General features: G+C 40.5%; 1 pseudogene; it reads right to left on the reverse strand.

The window, feature by feature from the left end:
- Nucleotides 1-18,871: 18,871 nt before the first annotated feature.
- On the reverse strand, nt 18,872-21,215 carry LOC121032701 (cyclin-A2-like; annotated as a pseudogene).
- Between the last annotated feature and the right edge of the window lie 4,021 nt (nt 21,216-25,236).

The raw sequence follows: 25,236 nt of genomic DNA on the forward strand, positions 1-25,236 counted from the left end.
TCTTTGCAGTTTTATCAATTTCTGATTTACATATTTTGAGCATGTTGTTAAGAGCATATAAATTTAAAATGTAGATAAAGCCCAAATTTTAAAAATTCATCAAGGAAATGGAGCCTTAAAAATGACAACAGATTTGAAAAAAAAAAAAAAAAACACCTAAAAATTCTAGAACTGAAAAACAAAGCAGTAACAAAAATCAAGAATTCAATAGATGGTTTTAATCCCAAATTAGACAGCTGAAGAATTAGTGAACTTAACATTAGGTTAAAAGAATCTATCAAGATTAAGCATGAGCAGGGGCACCTGGGTGGCTAGGTGGGTTGAGCATCCGACTTCAGCTCTGGTCACGATCTCACAGTTCATGAGTTTGAGCCCCACATGGGGCTTGTGGCTGTCAGCACAGAGCCCACTTTGGATCCTCTGTCCTCCTCTGTCTCTGCCCCTCCCCTGCTTGTGCTCTGTCTCTCAAAAATAAATAAAACATTTTTTTTAAAAAGATTAAGCATGAACAAATAAAAGGGTAGAAAATGCAGAGGAGTAGGGAAGAGACATCAAATGTGTAGTGACAGTATGTAACACACAATTAACTGCTGTTCCTCCAAGAGAAGCAAAAGCAATATTTGAGAATACAAAGCTGAGAATTTTCCAAAACTGATTAAGAAGCCGAAGGCATTTAAGTAGTCCAGGCCATCTTCATCCAATTTTAAGACCTAGAGTTTTTTGGTCTTCCCACAGGACTGAAGTCCAGCTGTGGTGCATGTAAGAGCTGTTTTATTTTATTTCCTAATTAGCCATACCTCCCAAGGCGAAATCTTGGACAGATCCTAGATTCCTAGTGTTTTTATCCCTAGTCCCAGAAGGCTGCCAGTGTGCAGCTCAGAAGCTCAGATATTGTATCAGCTAGTGACCAATAAGAAAAAAGGAACCTCTCTATATATTTCTAGCAGAGAGAAATTTAGTTGTTCATAACCAGAGAACTGGTTGTAAAAAAATATTGTAAGAACCGAAGGAACAAAAGGGAAGTTGCTTTGTGCCCTGGTCTGGACCCCACTAACCCATGTGATGGCCACTGCTCCTTCCCCTGCAGTTGAAACTGACCCACTACTCCTCATCAGAAGCCCAGGAGTCGTCCCCACTGATGTCGCAGAAACCAGCACCAAAGCTATCGGGTCCCACAGTTATTATCAGAGTGGGAAAATATCTTCTTTCTCTACTATTCCATCAGCACAGGACCACCCAGAGCAAACCTACAGTTCTACCAAGTCAAATTTACTGGCCTGTTGGGACAAGGGAAACACCAGAGGAAACATGGAGCATCTCACCAAACAATAGAAATGACAGAGTTATTCCAGGATTTGTGGGAAGGGTGGAGTTTAGGTGAAATTTAAATAAGGCAGTGCTGGGATAAGCTCAAAGCAAAGCAGGGCTACCAGTAAAGGGATCAACAACAGGTCTGGGCTGCAAGGTGGATTTAGGGTCCTGTTTCCTTAGAAACTAAAAAACTGGGATAGATGTGGAGTGTTGTGACAAGAAAACCACTTAACCTGAAACTACAAATGGGCTGAAAATTGAGGTTGCTTCAAAGCATCTAAGACCCTTTGGGCAAAAGTGAGATGTTTCATTCTTAGTGATATAATTTCAAACAACAAATGATTTAAAAGTTTTTTAATGTTTATTTGTCTTTGAGAGCAAGAGAGACAGAGCAGGAGCAGGGGAGGGGCAGAGAGGGAGAGACAGAATGTGTCTTCACAGAATGTGAAGCAGGCTCCAGGCTCTGAGCTGTCAGCACAGAGCCCAACGTGGGGCTTGACCACAAGAGCATGACCTGATCAGAAGTCGGACACAACCAACTGACCCTCCCACGCACCCCACAACAAGTGATTTTAGAGATAAGTATTTTTCACTGGTAAGGGAACAGTAGTCACTTAAAGAAAAAAGTCATTATGACTGTTTACAACTACAGCATGTCCTTGGAGTAATACTGCTCCCCATTAGCTTGGTAGTTGGCTTTATCTGTGGCTGTTATGTTAACATGATGAATGGCAGGGCAGATTTTTACTTTGTCAATCTGGGTTAATTTTTATATTCTCATTCCTTTCTTCTGTTTAGTTTTCCACGGGTATTCCCCATTGCCAGAGACTAATTGGAGGTCCACTGGAAAGGAAGTCAGGATATGTAGTTCTCAGGCTTTCTGCCCCCTGAGATACAGAGCAGAGTCTTGAAAAGAACTTGAGAGCCAAAAGGAAAATCAATGCACAGAACGTACCTCTTCAAGTTCAGCAAATGCCCTCGAGAACAAAGTGGTCCTGAATGATAATCTCCTTCTAGTTGCTCATCTCTATCAAGATATTAGCTTATAGTCCCTAACTATCTTTTTAGTTCTCTGACGCTTTAAAGAAAATGATTTTTAGATTTTCCTCAGATATTTTAGTTGCTTCAACAGAATGGCTATTTCAGTGAAATTATCCAGTTTACCACCCCATCCACTTTATGATGAATCTTGCACATTTCTATCAACATAATCTTCCTAAACTCAGCTCTGATTATGTCAAGAGATGAGCACCACACAGGCAAATGAGAAATGATGCCAGCCAGTTTGTGGGCAAGAACATTTTGCCTGTGGATAAGCCCCAATGCTGACCTGAATAAGAGTATGTGAGCTCAGGACACAGGGCATTTTTTATTAGGTCATACTATTCAATGTTCTTCCATCCACTAATCCAAAATATATTTTTCCAATCTGTGAATCCTTTCAGTAAAATGGAACCCATATGTTTTTAATTCATGAACAATTGGCTCATTAACAAATTATATGGTGAGAACAAGTTGATGTCCTCAAACTTTTCAAACCTTACAGTGAGGCTTGTTTCTCGTTCTTTTCCTTAGAAACATAAAATTTATTATGCTAAAAAAATTTTTTTAAATATCCTATACCCAACTCTACATGGTCTCAATCTGCCAAACCCTAGAGAAAGCTTAGAGTGTCTATCAGGAGGGGAAGGGTGTTATGACCTAAGATAGTCCATGTTTCTCTAACTTTGTTGGATTGGAATTTCACCCTGTCTTTGACTTTCAGTCTTCACCTCCAGATCAGTGACATCAAATTTTCCATCAATATAGTTCACCATTTACAAAGGACTTTTTCATCCATTACTTTATTAGATTTTCAGTACAACCCCATGAAGGCAGCACTTCTAGGCAGTATTTTTATTCCCATTTAATAGAGGGGAATATGTGGCTCAGAGAAGTTAGCTGTTTTACCCAAAAGTTCAAGGTGTGCTAGCCTCCAAAATGGCCCCCAGTAGTCCCTGCCTCTCATATTGTACCAGGATTGGGCTATATAACCAATAGCAATCAGCAGTAATAATGGTATGTCACTTCTAAGACTAGGTGCTAAAAAGGTCATTGCTTCAGTCTTGGACTCTCTCTCCCTCTCTCTCTCTCTCTCTCTCTCTCTCTCTCTCTCTCTCTCACACACACACACACACACACACACATACACACACACACTCACAACTCACAACTCAATCTGGAGTTTATCTGTCATATTACCGGGGCATTCAAGGAACCTAGGAGAGGCGCATGTGGTAAGGAACTGAAGTCTCCTACCAACAGCCTGTGAGGAACTGAGACCTGCCCAAAGCCATGTGAGTGAACTTGGTCCCAGTAAAGGCTTCAGATAACTTCTGCCCTGACCAACAGCTTAACTGCAACCTCATTTGAGATCCTGAGCCAGAACCACTGATCTGAGCTATTCCTGGATTACTTGCAGTAACTGAGAGATAATAAATGCTCATTGTTTGAAGCTGCTAAATTTCAGAGTAATTTGTTACAGAGCAGTGGATAACTGATACACAGAGCTATATCTGCTCCACAACAGCATGACACAATGGTAATACATCAGTATATGTATCTATCATCCCCAAAGTGGTGAATCCTATATTCACTAGAAAATACAAGCAGTTTCTGAACTCATGATACAATAGTTTTAGGTAATGGGGAAAGTTAGGGAAGAAATAAGTTTTGTTTATGGCAATACAGAAACTTGTTCCTTTATAATGCACTTTTTCATTCATTTTTTTTTTTTTTTTTTAAGTAGACCCCAGGCCCAGCATGGAGCCCAATTTGGGGCTTGACTCACGATTCTGAGATAAAGATCTGAGCTGAGATCAAGAGTTGAATGCTTAACTGACTGAGCCACCCAGTCACCCTTGCAATTCTTTATTCTTAAAAGCTTCGGGGCAATATTGTCTACTTGATCCCAACAGAACAGTCTCAAGCTGGAAGCCACCCTGTCCTTTAAAGTCCACTTTCTAGATCATAAATATGCCCACTAGCCAGCTCTCATCTGCTACCAAGTGTCTACTTGCCTTCATGGCTTCCTTCTTCTGAGAAGTAGGACTACAGCTATAGTTATTTTCTCAGTGTTTACCTAACATGTCTCTATATCCTCTAATCATCAGTTCATAAAGAATGTTATCCACTGGAGTTCATGGCAAACTGGGTTATTGACAGTATTTCTGAGTCAAGCCATACTCATTAAACATCTTAGATTCTGCCTAACCGAGGAGTTGCTATACCTTTCACCCAACTGATGAGAGGAGTCCCTGGAGGTACTTAAATCCTGAAGGGTCAAGGGCTTTTGCTATTCACTTGTCAAACCTTCTACCCTAACAAGGAAAACTCCACAAAGCTCAGCATCTGGCCTCTGTGTCCTTTTATATTCTTGAAATCCGAATGCATTCTCCACTCCTCCCTCTGCATATTTTATCTGAATTCTATCCACCACTCAAAGTTCAGCAGATACCTGGGAAGATTTTTCTAATCCCAATCCCAACCCTAAATGAGTTTTCTCTTCTTTGAAATCTAATGATTCATCTCTCTTTTTTTTCACTCGATAAATGGTTATTTTGTTTCCACAACATGACTGAAACTCTTTGAGATGGGGGAGTCCTCAGTTATGGAGCACATACTCAGTGGTAGCTTCCACCAGCATTCTTCACAGATTACCAAGTACATGGATGTCATCCCTCTGTGAGGGAGTTGGGTGAGTACTGCTGAGTGCTTAACTGACTAGCAGGCTCAATCTTGTCAATGGATTTGATAAATGATACAAAGTTCTATCTCGAGTTCCCAAGCCCCTAAATTGGATTTTCTTCAGGCTTCTAGTAGATATGCTCATTAGTGTCTCACTGCCTCTATCTTGTCCACAGCCCCTGAAAGGAGTGGCTCTGAGCCACACATGACTGCTGGTACCACTGACTGGGCAAGGGATAGACCCCTGACTCAAAAGTGGACGCTCTCTTTAGGACTGTGGAAGAAAGAGGTCTCTATGAGTCTGAGGAAGTTGGATCATGAAAGGCGTGAGACCTTTTAGTTCAAGGTCAAACAGTTTAGTCAGCATTGGCACTGTGCCAAGACAGTTCGGAATTAGGAGGGAGCAGAAAATCCAAAGTTATTTAGAAGAAAGGGGTCTGCAGTAGGACACAGGGGAATGGAGCCACTGCCCAAATGAAGCAGTACTGGGAAAACTTGAGGTTCCCTGAGACGAGAATGGGACTGCCCAAGCCTGCCTTTCCATTGTTTCCCTGTGGCCTGGCAGAACTTCATTTCCTATCCTGGATGCTCAGTACAGTCCCCTGTAGTCCTTCAATAACCTCCCTTGATATCTGGGCTAGTCTGAGGGGTCTCTGTTCCTTGCAATTAGCAAAGCTACAATTAAATAATGCTCAATATTTTAAAAGTAAAACAGGGATAAAGGGTAAGCAATTCAGGTTCATATTGATTCTGAGATATTAAAGTCATCCTTAGGCTGTACGTATACCTAGAAAAAGCTTCTCTAGTAAAAGCTTCTCATTTTATAGATGAGGAAGATGATACCCAGAAAGGAGAAGGGACTTACTCCAGGTCACACAGAAAATGGTAGAACCAAGACCAGGATTCAGGTCCCCTCCTATTGTCCAGGGTTCTTCTATCACTTTACCACCGTCAAGTTAGCTCTTGCCAATGACTGTTCTCTAGGGCAGGCAAAACAGGACTAAATTAAAGAGAAATAGCAGAAATCATTAGTACCTCTCCACCCCAACCTCCCCAGTGGATTTGGGGGGGGGGGATTTTGCTTAGATCTTAGGCAAGCTAAAAGAAAAGAGGACAGAGATGTTGATGTGGTGTTTCTTTAAAGACCTGGGTCAGAGACACAGGAGAGAGGAATGGAAGGAGTTACTGGCTACCCATTTGAAAATACCATCCATATGCACCTTAAGAGGACACCAAGAAGGAAAGTTTATCAATTTTCCCATAAAAATATGAGGTCAGTCTGTTAATAAGAGAAAAGTATTGCAACTTGTTGGAGAGATTGTGCTGAGCAGGCTGAATTGCCTGCAGAATGCCCTTGTTATATACATGCTTACCGTAATATACCTACTGGATAATTTCGTGCTTCAAACAATCAAAATTAGGTTGTGTTATAATGTATTAGATTTCCAGTAACCACACAAACATCTTCAGTGGTCCCATTTCCTCGTGCATTTTAGTACCTTAAACATTTTAATATCACTGCCATTAAATGAAAATGTTCTCAATGTATTTTTTAAATGCTTATTTATTTATTTTGAGAGAGAGAGAGAGAGAGAACATATGCAGGGAAGGGCAGAGAGAGAGGGAGGGAGAGAATCCCAAACAGGCTCCTTGCTGTCAGCGCAGAGCCCAATGTGGAATTTGATCTCACGAACCCTGAGCTCATGACCTGAGCCAAAATTAAGAGTTGGATGCCTAACTGACTGAGCCACCCAGGCACCCCCAAAGTATTTTTATTAAGATTTAAGTTAACTCATTTGAGTGTCTCAAACGAGTGAAGTAAAGGTGAGTAAGATGCAGAATTTTAAAAAATGGTATTTAGCCTGATAGATGGGCCAAGAGGATACTAGGAGAAGGGAAATGGTCCCACAATTAGCCAGTCAGTGATGAATAGGCCTAAATGCAAACAGAGAAGCCCCAGGATCACTATGAATGAGAAGGAAGAGGATGCTCTCTCCTTATAACAGTTATTTCTAACATTTATTAAGCATTTACTCTACGCCAGGCATGGTACTAAGCACTTGATATGCATTGTTTCATAATCTTCATAAGAATCCTAGTAGGCAGTATTACTTACATTTTCCTCATTCTGTAGATGAAAAAATACCAGAGCTTAGGGAAGTTAATTAACTTTTACCCAGGTCTACTGGCAGTAAAGGACAGTTCTCAAACTCTTAAAAAATGAGAACAAACTGAGGGCTGATGGGGGGTGGGAGGGGGGAGGGTGGGTTATGGGTATTGAAGAGGGCATCTTTTGGGATGAGCACTGGGTGTTGTATGGAAACCAATTTGACAATAAATTTCATATATTTAAAAAAAAAGGACAGTTCTCAAACAACCAACGCCCTCAGGGCTTTCTCCCTATCTTTTCATTTCTGTTTCATTCTAAACACCAGCTTTCTGCTTCAGTCTCTTCCATGTGTTAGGAAGCATGGGCAAAAGTGGTTCTGGGGCCATGCTCATACAGTTAATTTGTACTATCTTAAGTGTTTAATATAATTAACCATATAATAACAACAGCAGTGGCAGTAGAATCCAAGAGAAAACTCTTTAGTTTGTATATGAAAAATCCCAGGGAAGTGTTTGATTGGCCTGATCTGGTCCACATGACAACCCTGGGCCAATCATTATGTTCAAGACGGTTTTATGACTACCCATACCTGAAGTCACATACCCACCCCTATGATCAGTAAAACAGATGCCGTGACTGGTGGTATCCCCAGAATTCCATTATTATAATAGGAAAGGAGGTAGATGGATGGATGGTGGGCAGATAAAAGCAGATACCCACACAGCTCCTACTGTGAGCGATAGACCATAAAGTGGAGAGCCCAGAGGTATACCAAGAAGAAGATAAAACAGGAAGACAGGCATGACGATGTTACATAACACAGCGTGTCCAGAAATCAGCAAGTATTTTAGATAGGTCTGAAGAACAGGATGTGTATGGCAAGGGGGTTAACATCTGAGGTTGAAAATCTTTGGGGAACTTTATGTGATATCCCAAGAAGCTGGTACTATATCCTGAAAGCAAAAGTGAGTCATGGAAGGATCTTCAGCATGGAGATAATATGATGAGTTCTGATTTCAAGAAAATTCAGTTTTAGGGTAGATCTACAAGAAAGGTTAAAAGCAGAAAAATCAGTATGGAAACACAGTAGTTCAAGTAAGGGAAAATGAGACCAATAAGGGCAATGGCAACTGGACTGATGATGAAGAGAGGGCGAGCAGTGATACCTAAGAGGCAGGATTCATAAAAGACAATCTGAATCCTTACTGTGAGGCTAATCACCGATGCTCAGGCAACTTCACGGTCACCCCAACAGGACCACCAACACAGCAATGAACCACAAGTGTCCATGCAAACAGAACCCAAATCTTGCTGGCTTCCAAGAAGCAGCAGAAGCAATAGCAACCACATCCCCAGAACCTACAAGCCTTAAATTGAAGCTGCTGGTTTTGCAATTCATAAAGGACACTTCAAGCCCATGGCCTTGGAAATGGAATGATGAGTGCAGAAACTTATCCTGTAGGTCTGTTAACCAATTGGCTGTGACGACCAGATCTCTCAGGAGGCAGCTGGGCCCACAGAAAGAGCTGGGACATGAGGGAAGACAGATCCGGGTTTGGCTCCTGGCTCTGACACCTTCTGTGTTTCCTTGGACCAGGGCTTTCACTCTCAATCCTCTGTTTTCACAGGAGATTTTTTTCCCTGGAGATGATGCCATTTCTTTCTCAGGGGTTTTATGAGGACCACAAATAATAGCATAAGCAAGAACAAAACAAATTTCAAATGTGGTTGGAAATAAATCTGCTTGGATCACTGGTTTGTTTTGCTCAAAGGGACAAAGGAAGAAAAGTCACACCATGGAACATTTATGCTTCCCACCAACAAGTGAATTCTTGCCATTTATTTACTGAGGTGACAGAGTAAAGCCAACCATGTCATGAACACTGAGTTAACCATCACAGTGTGCACATCAAAATTGAGGTGAATTAATTTAATTTCTATAACATTTTCTAATAAATTATATTTTCTTCTTTAACTTATAATGAATAAATAAGAATTCTTACCAAAACAATGTAAAGTTTTGCAACAATCACAGACACATGGGTAAGGGTTACATTTCCATAAGAGATAGCCATGAATATTTGTAGATAAATAGCAGTCATCACAGGAGGGCTTATCCTTTTCGGCAAGTAAGTAGTGAGAAATTTAATGTAGTAGTTCAGAATACAAACAGATGTAATTTCCAAAGAACATTTGTCCCACCTGGCTAAAGTTTGTTCCTTTTCTTTCTTTCTTTCTTTCTTTCTTTCTTTCTTTCTTTCTTTCTTTCTTTCATGTATTTTATTTATTTTTTGAGAAAGAGAGAATGAGCAGGGGAAGGGGTTGGAGGGAGAGACAAAGGATCTGAAGCGGGCTCTGCACTAACAAGGTGACAGCAGTGACCCCCATGTGGAGCTCGAACTCATGAACCTTGAGATCATGATCTGAGCCAAAGCTGGGTGCTCAACTGACTGAGCCACTCAGGCACCCCTAAAGTTCTTTCTTATTGGACATTTTATAGTAACTGATTTGTAAATATTCCTTAACTTCCTCTCCTATCTTCAAGGGAAAGGATAATGAACTAGCCCGAGGCTTTCTATTCCCATAGTCTCTTGGGTTAAGTCTCCTTTTTCACTCCTATTTTCTGTCAATCTGTTGAGATCTATAGCAATAGTTCAACCACAATTGTGGCCTAGAAAAATTGTGAATTGAAAAATATGACTTTTAATTTCATTTTTCCATATATGAAAAGTGCCTAGCTTTTCATATATCATCATCACCTAGCCTGATGAAAGAGCTCAGGCAAAACAGGACTCACTCTGCTTCCTGTCTGGTCTGTGCTCTCTCTCACTCTGGAAAGGCTGGCAGAAGTCCAAGCATCAAAGTTCTCCCTGGGGAACTCTCTGCCATGGGGGCGGGGGTGGTGGGCAGAAGGGGACAGAGTAGACGTGGTTCTTTCTAAATCTTAACCAGAAAATGAAAACTGGTTTGGGGCCAATATAGTCGGTAACGTTTCATGATAAACAATCATAAATCACACATGTGGAAGAGCTACTTTACTCCTCAAGGAAAGGTAATTTCTTCCTTCACCTGGCTTCTCCCTGCTCTCATAGACTGGCTGAGATCCATCGTAATAAAAGTAAATTCACCTTGCAGGTAACTAGAAGGAAAAAAGACTCCACAAAATTGGCACAATAAACCTTCTCCGATTGCAAATACACATCACATAATTCTAATACAGGTGACCCTGGATTTAAACTTGCTGAACTTGTGATGCCCCCTACTTTTACACCACAGTAAAGGCCAAATCCCACAGTGATGGCTTCTAATTCTTCTGCAAGCAATGCTTCAGCCTGCTGACTGGCAGCCTGATGTGCTCACCACGGTTGGCAGTGGCTCAGCAGACATCATCTGCAGGTGCACTTAGAGCAAGTGAATCTCTTTCAAACTGCTCTATACCTCATCTTTGCAAATTCTCTCTAAACTTTTAAATTACTTGTTCTTCACTGTGTCAAAGAAAAAGAAAATTTGATGGAATACACAGAATGTCAAAACTACCCACAAAAAAAAAAAAAAAAAGAGGCAAGACAATCCATCTCTTTGCAAAGGAAACATGAGAGCTTAACTTAGCAGTAGGAGAAACGAATGTGAATGAGCAAACTTCCAAGTCCAGACCGTCACACTCCATGCACAAACACAATTCTGGAGTTCAAGGAAACATATCTGAAGATATGAAGAGCACTGGGCCAATGCAGTAGATGGTCTTTTTTAAAAATGAAAAGGAATTATTTATCAGATGGAAAATCTTACATTATGTAATAGGGTGCTGAAGCCATGTGCCACTTCTTTGCCGAGTTGGACAGAGCCAGTCACCTTGGAAAGGGTCTGCTGTAATGAAAGAAGAATTTTAAGGGGTCTTCCTTATTGATAGGCGCTCATTGTTCTAGAAGTGTATGTAACAGACTTTTAAAAATTGTCTAATTAGTAGGCTTTTGAAGTGTAGAACCGATGCCAGAAGAAGGTAAAGTAAGTTGAATGATTTTTCTCGAGGTATTTTGAGAGGGAAGGAACAAAAACACCCCCCCCCATACCTGCTCCCTAAAATCCAAAGTTAAGAAAGACTATTAGTGAAGACTAGGGTTGTCTGATCCAAGTTCTGCTGGCCTAAAGAGATCCCAAGTACTCTAAAACATGACTGTGTTGGTGTGCTAGTTCCAATGGAAGAATCTGGGTGTGCTGGTCCAGGCTGGAGCTAGAAGCATTTCTATATTTGGCTACCTGACACCATGATTCCTGCTTTGAAAAAAGCAATGGGTGAGCATGTAAATGTGACCAAGAGCAACAAAAAAGCCCTGGACATCAAGCACGTGGCACCACAGGCAGGATCTGGGTGACCGAAAGCATCATTCCACGATCCAGAAGAGCCAGTTGGAAGATGGAAAACTAACCTTCATATGAGATATCACATAAGGGCCACAAAAGCACCAGCAGGGCTGACCTGTTTGTCCAGTTATTACACCAGAGGTATGAACTGATTGGGAAACTAGAGACAGGGAAAAGTCCACAAGATGGAAATATTAACTGCCTGCTAAAAGCACGTGTCAGGGATTGAACAATTAATTTGAAACCATTATACTAAGTGGAAGAATTCAGTACAAAAGGCTATGTATTATATGCTTCCATTTATGGGAAAAATCCAGAATAGGAGAATCTATAGAGACAGAAAGTATATCAGTGCTTTCCTAGGGCCAGGGGAGGGGTGCAGAGTGGACAGAGAGGGATGCTAAGGGGTACAGGGTGTCTTTCCTGGCATGATGAAGATGTTCTAAATGGACATTATGGTGACGGTTGCATAACTCTGTGAATACACTGTAAATCATTAAGTTATACATTTGAATGGATAAATGTTATGGATGGGTAAATTTTATGGTACACAAATTATATCTCACTGAAGATGTTTTAAAAAAGAGACAGAAAGAAACAAAGTCTACATTTTATTCTCTCCAGAGAAATGGAGATAATTTTTCTTCCATGTGGACTATATTATCTCATTTTTCTCATTCAGCATGGAGAGACAATATATTCTAATAATGAGAAGCATTGGGTTTTAGAGTCAGACTCTCTGGGTTTATTTATTTTTTTTTAATTTTTTTTAACGTTTATTTATTTTTGGGACAGAGAGAGACAGAGCATGAACGGGGGAGGGGCAGAGAGAGAGGGAGACACAGAATCAGAAACAGGCTCCAGGCTCTGAGCCATCAGCCCAGAGCCCGACACGGGGCTCGAACTCACGGACCGCGAGATCGTGACCTGGCTGAAGTAGGACACTTAACCGACTGCACCACCCAGGCGCCCCTGGACTCTCTGGGTTTAAATATCAGCTGTGCTTTGTACAGTTTGTGACTCTGTGCCTCAGTCTTCTCATCTGCAAAGTGGGGATAGAGTACAACCTACTTCTTGGAGTTGTTGGAAGGATTAAATGAAAGGGGTTAGCATAGTACCTCACATGAAATTGAGTGCAAAATGAAGGTTTAATATTCAAGAGGACTTTTAAAATATGCATATTTACTTATATGTAAAATATTCTCTCTGCAGGGTCCAAGAAACTGATAAGGTTTATTGAACGGGGGACAGAATCTGGTGGCTAGGCAAAAGAAGTCTAGCGGGCTAGACTAGTTACACTTGTATATTCCAGGATCTGATAGAGCCCATCAGGTATCTGCAAATCAGGCACCAATCTTGGTAAAGGCACATATCTTATCAGAGAGAGAGCCAATACTGGTAAGTTGAAAGATACCCAATGGAAAATTTGCTATTGTAAGCAATAGATAATCTTGCTTCAGACAGAAAACTGGTTGATAGAAAATCAAAGGGGCATCGTGATGATGTGGTAGTTAGTTGAGAGCATGGAATCTATACCTGGACTGCTTGGTTTGAATCCCAGCTTTGTCATTTGTGGTTGTGAACTTCTCTGTGCCTCAGCTTTCTCATCTGCAATATGGGAGAACACTGTCTGGTTTCCATGAGGACTGAATGAAGAAACAGACTAGAACCTAGAGCATAATAAGTGCTACATGAATGTTGGCTGTTGTAGTTTGTGGAGTTCCAGGGAAATTCCAAGCTCTGACACAGAGGCATGGAAGAATTACCTGAATTACCTAAATGAAAACATTGAAAAGATAAGCTATCATCTGAGGAAGGTGTTCTAAATTGGAAAAAAAGTATTTTAGGGGCAAATATCTTAGAAATGATGTATATCCAGCTAAGAAAAATCAGTAACAACTATAAAGCAACAAATGATAAATAATTGGTTTGAAATTAAAGAAATGGAAAGAAAAGAGAGACAGGAGGAAGAAGAGGAGAAGAAAAAGGAGGAAAAGAATGGGCTGCCAGGGGAAGAATTCTTCTGTTATTTACCATTTGAGAATGTCAGAGGCATTCATGAACAATGAAATCAGAAATAAAGGATGTTGGGAGCGACACTGTTAAAAGGTGCTCAGACGATGAAGAATTTTCTTCTTGCTGGAGATTCCCAATGAAGAGATATCTTTTGTTTAAACTCCATTGGATATTTATTTGAAAAATTCTTCCTATATGAGATCTTTGGGAAAATATACATGAGATAACTATTTTATATTTTTTCACATATATAATTATACCATATGTAATACATACATAAGGAGAAAGTACAATAAAAAATGAACATGTTTGGAACTATCGCCCACTTAACAATTGGAGTATTACCAAAATCACTGTATCTGTACATGCCCTTTCCCTGACTCATTCATTCCCTCGCTTCCTTCTCAATATGTTGTTTAGTTGTTCTTGTTTTTAAACATTTTTTAAAATGTTATCTTGCTGTACGGATTATTCTATGACTTATTTTTCTCATTCAGCATTCAAGTATTCATCTATAATGATGAATTCACTTGAATGAACATTCAAGTGAATGTTAAATTCATTTATTTTCACCCACATTGAAAAAATATTCCACAATTAATCATATTCCTGTCAATGGCAGTTTGATTGTTTCAGAATTTTTGCTCTTACAAACAGTGCTTCTCAGAACATTCTTGCATTTGTCTTTTTCCCCCCAGCTTTATCAATCCATAATTGACAAATAAAACTTCTATGTATTTATGATATACACCATGTTGTGAGATACACACACACTGCAAGATTATCACCACAATAAAGCTAAGTAACATACCCTTCACCTCATATAATTATCATTTTGTGTGTGCTCAGTGAGAACATTTAATTTAGTAAATGTCAAGCATAAAATATAGTATTTTAAGTATAATCACGACACTGTACATTAGATCTCCAGAACCTGCTCAACCTGCAGAGTTTGTAGCCTTTGACCAATATCTCCCCATATCTCTCACCTCTACAATGCTGTCCATGATGGTTCTACCATCACCTGCATCTTACTACATGAAGTATTTCTTCATGACACCTGTGAGTGAAGTTACTCAGTTGTAATGAAATGTTCAGCTTTACACAAGAATGAAAGAATTGTTTTCCAAAGTAGTTGTACCAACTTATACTCCTATAAAAAGTGAATGAGAATTCCTATATATCACATCCTCATCTATACTTGGTATTGACAGGCTTCTTAATGTTTGAGATTTTATATGCACTTAATGTTCATTCTCCTGGTGTGAGTGTGTGTGTGTGTGGTTTTTATCTCTGCCATTTGTGCTTCCTCTTTGGGGGAAATGGCTGTGATCTTATGCCTATGAAGTGAATTATCATTCTGTTGTCTTTTTCTTTCCAATAAGTAATCCTTTGCAAAGTATATGCGTTGCTAAATGTGACTTATCATTCCACATATTTTGATAGAAGCACTTGATTTCTTAATTTTAATGTAATCTACATCATCAATCATTTTTATCTCCTTTAAGAATTCTTTCCCTACTCAAAGCTTCCCATGAAATTTAAAAATTTTATCTTTCACATCTAACTTCTTAATCACTTGGGAATTATTTTTTGTGTATGAGTTATGGAACTAAGTTTATTTTTTCCCCACTATGGAAACCACCTTTTCCAGCACCATTTCTTGACAATTCTATTTTTCCTTAGTGATTTGCAACACTACCTGTGTCAAATACAGAATTCCCCTGCACGGTTGGGGCTGCTTCTGAGCTCTGGTTTTTCTATCATTGTGTATTTTGTTTATGATATTAACAATACTGCACCGTTTTAATTACTATAGCTTTATAATAAAGCTTAATATATGAAGAAAGTCTTCTATCCCTCCATCTTATTGTTCCTCAGGACTATCTTGATGATTCTTAGGCTTGGCTATTCCACACATCTAACAGGTAATACTGGTCCCGCAGCAGGTTTGCTTATGTTCTGGTAACACCCAGAACCACCATATCCCAGTGGTTTAAGAAGAGAAAGTTGATTTCTTGCTCATGGTACGCGATCCCTGCATCAGCTCTTTTCCAAGACACCCCTATTCTACAAATCTGGCTGATAGGACAATTATATAACGCTCCTCACTGAGGGAGAGAGAGGCAGAGGGAAAGAGAGGTCTGGAGGGTGCTGCACTGGCAATGCTCTGATAAGAAATGACATACATATCTAAATAAAACTCATTGGCCAGAACTGGTCACATGGCCCCACCAAACTCCAAGCAAGCCAGGAAGTGCAATCTACCATGTATCTGGAAGGCAGACAAAGTATCCATTGAACGAATGACTACCACATGGACCACTACCTTGAGGGCCTCAGCACCTTTCCAATGGGCTTGCAGAATGGTACAGATAGAAACAGATAGAAGGGCAAGAGACTGGACTCAGGATCTAAAGAATCCTACTTCAGCATTTTGCCCAGGGCCTATGGGCTTGTTTACTTCGTGGAATTTTAGATTCAAACTAAGACATGCCTTAAATAAACCTTTGGCAAATTCTGTGGAAAGAGAATGCTATAAGTCACATATTTGAGAGTGGAAATGATTAAATCAGAGAATGAATTCACTTTGTTTGCATTAAAGGAAAATTATGAAGCAGAGTACTTGGATCTCAAATTCCTTTGTTCCAGAAACTGTGCCATAACCCCCTTCTCTTTGTTAGCTAAACAGAAAAGCTATCTGCTGGTTCATCACGTGGAAGAAAATGCTTCAAGTAAGCTAGCTGCATTTGACTATTTCTAATTTTTAATCACAAATTATAAACCCTCTCTGTTTCCTGACATTGAATATAAAGAAAGATGAGGACTCTCTTACTGTTACATTCTTATAGTACAGATCCAGCCAAACAGGTCTGACCTATGAAACATTTTAGATAACTTTGAAAAGTCATAGATTAAATTGTTCATAAATTATACATAATGTTAATAAGTTCATCATTTCAGGTAAGACATCATTGACAATGCCCGCACTCCTCATGACTGTATTTTTCTTTTCCCTCTTAGAGTTGAATCCATTGTTGCACAGTCTCAAGAATATTAGTGCAGCTTGGTAGTGCTTGAAATACATATCATTGCCATCTTGCTGCCACATTTGTTTACAAGTATGAATTTTAAAAAATGCCTGTGATTCTTTCTACGTGGAAATACAATAAATACAAAGTCTCATTTTCCCATAAATGTGTATAACTCATCTATACCAGACAGTCCCTAGCTACTAAGCAATAGGCTGTGAATTCTTCTAACCTCCACCTGTCCCCAAATCGAAAAAGAGCTAGGACCTGATTCGATACATCTGGTGAAAATATGTGTAAACACAGATAAAAATATAAACGTAGTGCACAAGAAACAGTGACGACTCTGAGTCAGATTGTCTGGGTTCGAAGCCCCATTCCTTCACTTTTTAGTTGTGCAAACAGGAGTGATTATAACGTGGAGGCTACAAGGCAGCGTTCTGGATTTAGGTTTATAGAATCTGCCTCTTGCTAGCCAGAAGTCTTTGCAAAAGTTATTGAACTAAGCCTCACTTTTCTCATCTGTAAAATGGGGATAATATTAGTATTTACCTCATAGTGTTATTGTAAATGTTACATTTTTAAAGTGCTTGCAATTAGTGCCAGACACATAGTAAGTATTCAGTTAATAATTGCTATTATATTACTAATATTGATAGTATACAAAGGTACTTATATTTACTACAAGGAAAATGTTATTGTTTGTCATTATAGATAGCCATAAGCTCATCAATAGTGCATAGGGATTATCTTTACATTCCAAAGATCACATTTTTTGTTTTCCTACTAGCTCATCTGGGAAATATGACTTTACTAGACTTTACTAGACTTTACTAGAAATATGGACATAGGATTCTAGGAATGAAATCAGTCTCATCTTATCAATATGCACAAACACGAGACTCTGCAGGTACAACCCTCACGGGAAAGCCTTGAAACACACAGGGATATAAACCCACAGGGCAGGCAAACCCACTGCCTGACCACGTGTTACACTATCTGTCCCAGAGGCTGCTCCTGTCCCAGGTGTCTGCAGGTTGTTCCAGAAAACAGGTTGTTCCTCAAGAACACAGCCTGCATCCCAAAGAGACCAGAGTCCTGGATGGCTTTGTTCAAGGACGTGTGATTGCAGCACAGTGGGAACAAGTTTGGGTCATCCAGGAAACCCTCCCGAGTTCAAAGAGAAGGCTTATCCTGTGGGCTGAGGAAAGAATCTTACCAAAGTTCCCATGGCAATTTGGCTGCTGTCATGTCTCCAATATAGAAACACTCCCGCAGTGAACAGAAATTTCCAGATTTTTCTATTTCTGTTAAATTGGGTATCCAGAGATAGAAGCTAAAGGCATCTAGGAATTTTATAGTTTTATTAGCCATTACAGAACCTCACTACTGGCTCTTTCCTCCTAGTGCTGAGAAATAGTGGGGACTGCTGGTAATGGTGCTGATGAGAATGAGGCAATAATAAGTCACTTCTAGGACAAAGGTCACACACAGAGACGCATCTTTTCCATGGAGGCTCAGTGATGAGTGTGATACAGGACTCCTGTGACCCACAGCCTGTCTCTGCTCGTGGCTTTGCCCCAAGAACTCTGCTAATTGATAACAGGTTGCAACCTTTCATTTCCTTCTCACTCACCTTCTAGAAGCACCTTTGGCCTCTCCCGCACCTCGCTGATGCTCATTTGTTCTGATGACAGATCTCCCTTCCACTCTCAGGGGCTAGCCTGGCTCTGTTAGCTACAACTCCTCCATTTCCTGCCCAGATGCCCTTTCCTGAATAACCCCATTCATCCCACGCATGGGAGAAATTGGCTGATCTCTAAGCACTGATTAATGCAACCGCCAGTGCTGGTTTCTTTCCAACAAAGTAACCTATTTTCTTCCCAACAGATCAGCCCATGAGCTCTGAAGGGTGTGTGTGTGTGTGTGTGTGTGTGTGTGCACGCATATGTGTGTGTGTGTTTTAACACAGCAACAGAAAGCCAAGAATTTCTCATCTAATTACCTGTTTGGTAACTACTTGTTTCAACTTCTTCCCTTTCTTCCTTTTTTTTCAAATTCCCCAAATCCATTTACTAATTCCCATTATGATGACAGCTGGCATCATTAATACTTTAGCAAAATCACTTAAAATTAGCCAAATATCTGAGATAGTTACATGTACAAAAGATACAAATTAAAACCATTTAAAATGTAATGCATACCATAATTTGTACTTGGCCTTATAAATAACTTCTGTATTTAGACATGATTATAAACTTAAAACCTTAGAAAAGCTGGACACCGTATACAATGAGTTATTTACATCGTAGAAAACAAAGGCAGTCTTCACTGCTACACATTTAGTGTCTCTGGTGGCTCCAGAAGAGAAAGACCAGGATACTTTGAACTTCTGTTCTTTCCTCTTATGGACTGCTGTGCATGCTGTGGTCCTCTGAGGTAGATCTGGTGAAGGTCCACGAGACAGGGATGGAGACCTTCCAGGGTATATATCTTTAGTCTTTGGAACTAAAGTTTCAGGCCAGCTTTGTCTTGTGACTGTAGAGTGCTAAAGGAAAGCCCCCTCCAGCAATCACTGATGGCAAATACTTTAGGTGTGGGTCAGCATCCATCAAAGTTAATTCTCCCAAAAACATCGCCAAACTTTCAACTTTGTGGTTTGCAGACTGCTGGTGCAGAAAGCATCAGGTAAGAAAAAGTCTTGGTGTAGCTAGGTCAAAAGCAAAGTACCTTCATAACTAGGTGCTCCGTCCTCAGGGCTGGTTTCTTGGTATAGGTATCACCTGTGATGTGCACAGACTCTATTTCTGGGGTGCATTTCTTCAAACTTGGAGGCTAACAGCACAGCAGCGGTACCACCGAGAGCTGAAATGTTCCTGCCAACGCCGAGCCAACATGGGTGAAAGGAACCCAGCAATGTCGTTTACAGCCAAATGCGGGGTCTCATTCTGTAGTTTACATTCTTCTCCTACTTTGATGGACCAGTCCACAAGCATAGCCCTCCTACTGTTAGTGACGTCTGGCTGTTTCTTCACGTAGCCCACTTCAGGCTTACATTTAACCTCCACTTCCCTAAGGTATGTGTGAATGTCCTCACGGCTGCCTGTCACTTCAGGAACACCCACTGGCTTTCGTCTTCTAGTGCAACTTGCCCATAGTATGTGGTGACTCAGAACTACCATCCACTGGATAATGAAGGAGTACCAGCAGTTTTCTTGGCCCTGATAAAGTAATAGCTGAGCTAAAAGCCAGGACATTTTCATGTTCTGTTTTGTTTCTAGATGGAGGTGGCCTCTTTTGTGTCTCTTCTGCTTCATGCACGTGAATGGTAAGGGCAGGCTATTGACTGTTGGCTTTCCAGGGAGGAACAGGTGCATGCTCATCATTTAGAGGAAGATCCTTAAGAGGTGCAACCCATCCTGTCTTGGGCTCTACGGTGGTGCTGGGAGGCACGGGTTCCCAGCCCGGGGAAGGAGGCTGCTGGGCGGGCTCTGCCTTCTCCAGGTTGATGTTCTCCTGATCCTCTTGAAGCACCCAGCCACCCTCGAAGGCTGCAGGCCTGGGCGTGGAGCTACCCGATGTCACTGCTCCCGGGCGCGGCGAGGTCAACCTGCAGAGCCAGGTTGAATTTTTCCCTCTTACTGGGGTAAATTCAGGGTGTAATCAATTAAGAAAAAGTTATCTCATTTCTTTATCAAGAGAAAAGATAAATCTTATGGCCCAAACGGACTTGTGGGTGTAGTTAATTCCTGAAGAGATCCCAGCTTCTGAAAATATGGGAAAGTCCCTCTTTCCATTGGTGCACATGATGATGGGTCACAGTGATGGTCACAAACTCGGGAAGACTACAGACTGAGACGCAGATGCATCAAAATGTCGTGTACTACAAACCTCCATTGGTAGATCCGTATTTTGGTATATACCGATTTCCTAGCAATTTTCAGACACCGTGTTAGTTGCTGTTGAGAAATTTAAAAAATTGCCTCATTGTTATGACCTCACAATCTATGGTGGTCTCACAATCTATGGTGGAGAAGAAAAACATCAACAAAGAGCTCCAGTTGATGGTAGAATGACATAAATGCCTTAAAAATACCAAATAAAAAGAGCTGGGACTTTACAGAGAGGGAAAGAGGCAATGAGCAAATGGGGAGACCAAGGATAATCTCGTGAAGGAAGTTGGGCTTTGCAAGACTTTGCGGTTGAATACAAATTAAACAGGCAGAGAGACCTCTGTACCTGCTTTATTTACTTTCACGGCATGAATCAGGAGGAGACATGATGTTGTACATCCGCTTGTGTCTCCCCACCCCAGTAGAATGTGAGGTCCATGAAGACAGTCGATTCTGTTATCTACACTATCCCAGCACCAAAGCAGTGCCTGCCACATAACAGGCACATGATGAATACTTGTGAATAAAGAAAGAAATGATTGAAGAGTCATTGCATTCCAGGTAGAAGAAATAATACAAGCAAAGGAAGATTGGAATAGAAAACTCATTTATTGGCCATCTGCTCACTGTTAGGAATCATATGCTTTCAATATATTCTGCTAAAGTGAGAGCAGGCAAATTTTTTCTGTGAAGCGCAGGAGACTAGATATTACAGACTTTGAGGACCGTCCAGCCTCTGTTACAACTACTCTGTTCTGCCGCCATAGCGTGAAAACAGCCATAGATAATATGTGAAGAAATAAGTATTGCTGTGTTCCAGTAAAACTTTACCACAACAGGCATGGGGCTGAATTTGACCCACAGGCTATTGTTTACCGGTACCTAACCTTTATCAACCAAAGACAAAGAAATTATTGCACTATATATGATTGATTAGTTCATGCAAATGTGTAAGAAACAGATACATTATCAATATTTGTATCATGAATTGATTACCGGGCTGCACATATTGTAGACGCCAGGCTGGCCAAAGAAATAAAGTTTATATTCAGTCATATGAATTTTCCTATGTTGAAAACTTGTCTCAGTTCCCTCCAGAGAATTTTGAACAGTTACCAAATATGATGAGCAAATTTCTGAATGCGCGGCAGAAACACTGGAGCAAATGTCCCCAGGAGAACTTCCTTTCATGATTCAAATTCAAATTTTTACTTGAACTACCTAGATGACTCAGCACTTTTCTCATCAAGGCAAATATATGTAGGATAAAATATTCAGCTCTTTTGTAGTGATTTCACATAGGAATCCCAGCAATTAGTATATACCATAATCACATTGAGATGAAGAGAACAACAAAATAGTGCTCAGCAGGACTTATATAATAAGTCTTATGTAAGGATTTATAGTATAAGCAGGACTTCTAGCGCAACCCAGAATGTAGCTATGTCTCAGGAGACAGCCCGTTATTGACTCACACAAGTTAAAAGAAAAGTTCACACAGGCACAGCCTGGGTTGAAACAAGTAGGCAGAGAAATTCAGGCTGTCAAGAAGCGGAGGCCAAAGGAATTAGCTGAGGCATAGTCAGGCAAGTCTCAAAGGTGTGGGCTGCTCGGGGTAAAATCTAAAAACTTTGGCCAAGGCTGGAAGATTCAGACATCTAGATGCTGGCTCAGAGAAGTCAGAAAGGCAGCTGAAGGGAGGACAGGGGTAACGCTGAGTACTACCCTTGTGGGGCACATACAAGAATATGTTTTCTAGTGAAGGATTACTAGACCTTCTAATTCATACAGCTGTTCTGTCCATGAAACTTTCTTCATTTTATGGTCAGTGAATGTTGATGAGGAAGACTTTCAAAAGGCACAGATTCTCTGCCCAACTTCTGGTTAAACACATCAAATATATCAAGTGGAATCAAAGGTATATTTCCCATTACCTTTATCAGTCCCCATTTCTACACCTCTTATGAATAAGAGATGGGTGTAAATAAAGAAACAAACAAGCAAATAAACAAATACATAGAAGTTGTTCAGCAGACCCATCTCCCCATGTATCTGAGCATACAAATATATTTACCTTTCCCAGCCTTCCTGACAGTTCTACAACTGAACTCTCGCCAATGGTCTGGGAATAAGAAGTAACGTAATGCTTCCTCCAATCCTGGACAATCAAAAATATTCAAACATAATCTTGCATCTTCTTTCCTCTTCTACCTGGCTGGAGCAGAAAAGGCTCCCAGGGCAGACTGAGATTCATGTGTATAACATGGCACAGATTCACGACTGACGAAACTGGGTTTCTGAGTCACTGCGCGGAGGAGAGCCAGCAATCCAGGAGAACCATCATTGTACTGTGACATCACTTTTAAGCCTCTGATATGGGGGGGCACATCTACTCCAGCAGTTAACATCACCTTAACTGATGTTCAATAGGAGAGCACACTTAGGTATTGGAAATTTTTGCAAATATTGCCTGACCTCACAGAGCCAGGGAGGGGAGTGGGAGAGAGAGGGGTCCAGTTATAGAATGAGTAAGTCACAGGAATAAAAAAGGCATGGCATGAGGAATATAGCCAGTGATATTGTAACGGTGTTGTATGGGGAGAGATGGTAGCTACGCTTGTGGTGAGCATAGCATAAGGTATAAACTTGTCGAGTCACTATGTTATACGCCTGAAACCACTGTAACATGGTGTGTGACCTATATTCAAAATTCGTATAAAAAATCAGTACAGGGGCGCCTGGGTGGCGCAGTCGGTTAAGCCTCCGACTTCAGCCAGGTCACGATCTCGCGGTCCGGGAGTTCGAGCCCCGCGTCAGGCTCTGGGCTGATGGCTGGGAGCCTGGAGCCTGTTTCCGATTCTGTGTCTCCCTCTCTCTCTGCCCCTCCCCCGTTCATGCTCTGTCTCTCTCTGTCCCAAAAATAAATAAAAACGTTGGAAAAAAAAATTTTTTTTTAAATCAGTACAAAAAAGAAGAAATAAATGAAATTAGGTAAACATAACATTTTCCTCATTTAAGCAAAGTTCAATCATATCTCTGATGCGTATGGAAAAGAATGAAGTAAAACACGACAGTCCTTGGGAACTGCGACAGGATTGGGAGATCTAGACTAATGTTGGTTCTTGGAGACCGTTGGAAAATGATGAAAATAAGGAACTTCCAAAGACAGCCACACCGTGGAGTGCCTCTGAGGACCATCGGCAGACACCACAGAACATTTGCCTTTTCCTCTTTTTTTGTTTTGTCTGAAAGTTTTGTCATTTTTTTTGTTTTTTCTCTATACTCTCTCAGCTATCCTAGTACTTCCTATCTAACTCATGAATATATAATGTCTTATTTATTTCACACATGTGACTCCTACTAAATTTGCAATTCCTCAGGGCAGATGTTGAGTCTTTAACATTTTTCCTTTTGTTCCTAAGAGGCCGAGAACTGAGTCTATCCCACTTCTCAATTCGAGATCCACAGTCAGCACTGATCTGTGACAAGGTGCTGGTCTGGTTTGTTTGTTGTTTTTCTCCTTTATCCCTCACCACCAGTCTCCATCTGCCTTCCTCCAACATAGGCACTTGCTTTAGTCTATTTAATGCACATATATCTACTATCACTTAGACATGTGTTCCGCTTGGAAAACAGGTAGCACTGAATACGATGCATGTTATATCCGTAAATGGTATTTCACTATCTATCTTATTCTGTACCTTATTTTTGTATTCACTCCTTTGTTTTGGAGATCTCTCTATGTTGCCATATGCAAATCTAGCTCATTTCTTCTGACTCATGCATAGTATTCTCCAGCAGGATAATTGATTTTGAATCCGTCAGCATGTTGCAACAGTGAATATAATTTAAGAACATGATGAGAAAGTTCCTAGTTGGCCACCAATTGTCTGGATTAGTCTGGGATTTTATTAAATTTACCTCCTTGGTTAATGACCTGGAGTCAGAATTGGCAGTGTGCTCATTTCATTCGTAAATGATAATAGCTTTGGAGGTAAGAGAATGGCAGGATGATACCACACCACCCCTGCACACTCCCTGCCTGCTGTCTCTATCATAATGACCTCCGCCTTAATCTGATTATAAATTTGTAAGGAATTACCCACAGTAGCTTCCTGTTTGGTACAGCTTCTAGAGAACCATGGCATTTTGGAGCAGTTTTTAGAAAGAGAGAAGCTACTCACTGAGGTTTTCATCTCTTGATTTAACTATCAAGAATACCATGTGTATCTCCCCTCTGCCCTTCACCCTAATCCCTCCCTCCTTCATTCAAGAGATCAGCAGTTATGATCTCCTGAAACATAAAGCCCTAGTTTGGTGTTTCTTAAGGTAAATAGTATAGAGTCACATGGGTACCAGAATGCCTTAGGCATTTGCTAAAAATAAAGATTCCAGTCCTTCCTAGCTGAATCAGAGTCTCTGAGGGTACCTTCAGTAAGCGATCACAATGCACTTTAAGGCTTGAAACTCTCTGCCATAATCCTTGACTATCTAACTCAAAAATTAACAATAGTTAGTGTGCCCAGATAGTAATAGACTTTATGGTTATAGAACAGTGAAATGGAGGCTGCTTACCTGCCTTTACCTGCCAGGGCACCTGTTCTTGACATTTATAGCCAAAAGGGTCTACTTTGTCCAAGTTTTCATATAAACAATATCCAAAGAGGGTTATTTCACTTGGGATTTTATAAAGATGACAGAGTCACTCGAGATATTCTATGTAGAAAACCATATTCCATTTTCTGTACATGCTTATAGCTGACTGAGTTTGGAACATACTGACTGA

Source organism: Herpailurus yagouaroundi, unplaced genomic scaffold (assembly GCF_014898765.1).
Source record: "Herpailurus yagouaroundi ecotype Mexico unplaced genomic scaffold, PumYag 142, whole genome shotgun sequence".
NCBI classification, from domain to species: Eukaryota; Metazoa; Chordata; class Mammalia; order Carnivora; family Felidae; genus Herpailurus; species Herpailurus yagouaroundi.